The 2,455-nt window shown below is 54.6% G+C and overlaps 1 protein-coding gene across 1 annotated transcript in view; it reads right to left on the reverse strand.

The window, feature by feature from the left end:
* Window positions 1–87: 87 nt before the first annotated feature.
* CSUI_003453 (uncharacterized protein) overlaps window positions 88–2,455 on the reverse strand; it is a 3,310-nt gene continuing 942 nt past the window's right edge. The window contains exons 1-2 of the mRNA XM_068063651.1: window positions 1,536–2,455; window positions 88–672 (exon numbers count right to left, since the gene is read on the reverse strand). The exon at window positions 1,536–2,455 is cut by the window's right edge and continues 942 nt beyond it. The gene's annotated coding sequence lies outside the window, so the exon portion shown is untranslated. The remainder of the gene's footprint in view (window positions 673–1,535) is intronic.

Below are 2,455 nucleotides of genomic sequence, written 5' to 3' on the forward strand. Positions count from 1 at the left end.
TGCCGCTGTCTCGGACAGCCGGAATGCATGCGGGCTCGCCTGCGCCACTAGCCTACAGAGCACTGCAATATTACCAGACAGTCTCGGATGGGATCTACCGAAGAAAGGCGGCTGGACCAACAGTCAGTTAACTCAAGAATTGTACTTCTTGCTGTCCAGACACAAACCATTCATTCGTTCAACTTGCTAGATTTCGACTAGGCACAGCTGCATAAGTAAGTTCCCCGTCTTCGGCATCACGCGTCAAGAGACCGAGGCACATCGAGAACTGATTCAGCCGACAGCCGGCCCAACTTACTGTGAGACGCCCTGCTAGAGATGCGCCACTATAAACACGTCGCCAGCCCACAGACACTGGCTTCAAAATTTACCGGCTACATTACGTCCCGCATGCAGGAGATACTGAATCCGGACTGAGACCCGCAGATACGGAGCGAAGTGCTCAAGCATAAAGTTTGCCGCGGGGTACCGGGCTGCCGTGGCATCACGAAGGTGCGCACCAGGCAAGCGAACCCCCGCCACGCATACGGGTCGTTAAAAAAAAAAATTGACACCGACAGACTCCCAACTTCAAAAATAACTTTTGAGTACCTCCTCGTAGAAACCCCCTCCTGAGCATCCGGCAGGTTCCTTGTGTGGAGTCAACCTGACACGGACAAAGGACGTCGCAGTCTGAAAATAATCACGGCAGACAGCAAAAGACCAACACAAGGACGCCTCGCTTTTCCGGCTTGCACCCTCCACGATCTGTAGAAGAACTCCCTGAAAACAGCCGCCATCTCCGTGAGTGTTCAGTCCGCTACCTAGGGCTCGTGGTAACTGCCCGGGGAAGGCCTTGCACCAGGACAAAACACAGGGCGCGTACATCGGGTATATCTTCCATACATTCAACCTGGTGTGAGGGAAGTCCGTAGCTACAAGAACCCTAAGGAGAGTTAGCTAAAAAAACATCAAGCTCGTCTATGCCACGAGGCATCTATCTTGAGATCCCTGAAATCTTGCCGTGGTAGCCTCACCTGCCAGCTGCAAAGTAGCCTTCCTCTTTGATAACGGGGGATTATGACTGCGTGTGATTTTAGGAAGTCAGCTGGCCTTTGTGGCGAGCTGACTAAGAGCTTATTGTTGAAACTTCGCTCAAGACATGCGGGGGCACACCAAATCCAGTGCACACACGCGACCGCTCCAGAGCACCTAAGCTCGGGCGCCGCCGCCACAAGTACCATACAGCAAAACACGACGAAGCTGGAGAAGCTGGGAATGCTAGCTCCGCAGACGCAGCTGCTCATACGCAGTTCGCCGCTACCCCCCCCCCTTCCCCCCCGGCTAAGTCTTTTTTTTCTACTCAGACAATTCTGATAGCCATAGTGGACGCGATGCAGGTGCAGGTGCTTTTGTAATTGCTTTGGAGCGGCTAGGCTACGGGTGGGTTGCGCATTGATACACATGGTGAACAGAAGCTGAGACCCGAACGAAAGTGAACCCTGAGCTTCCTTCTCGTTTACATATCAGAGATGATTCTTTGTTCCGCGGCTCACCGATGACCCGTCTGTGATCCAAAGCCGGACATCAACGACTTCCGCTTGCGCTGCCTGCACCGGGGGATCCAGGTCCTCCGGAAGGACCGCTTCCTGCAACGGGGGAACCAGGCGGTCCGGGAAGACCGCTGCCTGCACCGGCGGAACCAGGTCCTCCGGAAGGACCGCTCACTCCACCGGAGGCTCCAGGTCCTCCGGAAGGACCGCTCACTCCACCGGAGGATCCAGGTCCTCCGGAAGGACCGCTCACTCCACCAGGACCTGCCGGCAGACCGCGTCTTCTTGCCGCGATGGCTACTGCTTCTCTTAAAACAACAGGTACCTCAACGTCAGACCTTGGTCTCTGGCCAGCGAGGTAACCGTCCAAGTCGTGTAAATTATCTCTCAGCTCTGCAGCAAATTTTTTGCCTTCGACTTCGTAAAGGTTGGTCCCCTCTTCCTGCAGATTGTAACCCAACAGAAAGCAATTGTTTCCGCCATATCTTAGTGCACAACCCCGGACGGAGTGACAGGCCGAGCACGGAAATGCCGCCCGTGTGTGACGATTCGGTGTGGAACGTGACCACGTGCCAGCGGAACGCAGTCTGCGCAGACACTCCCGTAGCTAGGCTCAAAACACACCCCCTTTCAAGCTCGTATTCGTTACACCCTCAGCTGAATAGTGCAAGCTGACCCTGCTACCTCCCGCAGCTCGGCGTGCATCGGGTACCGGTTTCTGCGAATGCCGAACGAAAGAAACGGATACACTTCCTACGGGTTCGCCTGCAGCTATCAGATATATAAATATATATCCGGCAGCAACCTAATACATGAGCGCGGAGTCACTATGCGTGCCGGTAACTACACGACGCTGGCTTTGTTTTCTTCCACAACGCCAGTACCACCGCTTCGCGACCAAGTCGGAAAATGATCACTTGTTT

The sequence above is a fragment of the Cystoisospora suis genome (genome assembly GCF_002600585.1).
Source record: "Cystoisospora suis strain Wien I chromosome Unknown contig_1543, whole genome shotgun sequence".
NCBI classification, from domain to species: Eukaryota; Apicomplexa; class Conoidasida; order Eucoccidiorida; family Sarcocystidae; genus Cystoisospora; species Cystoisospora suis.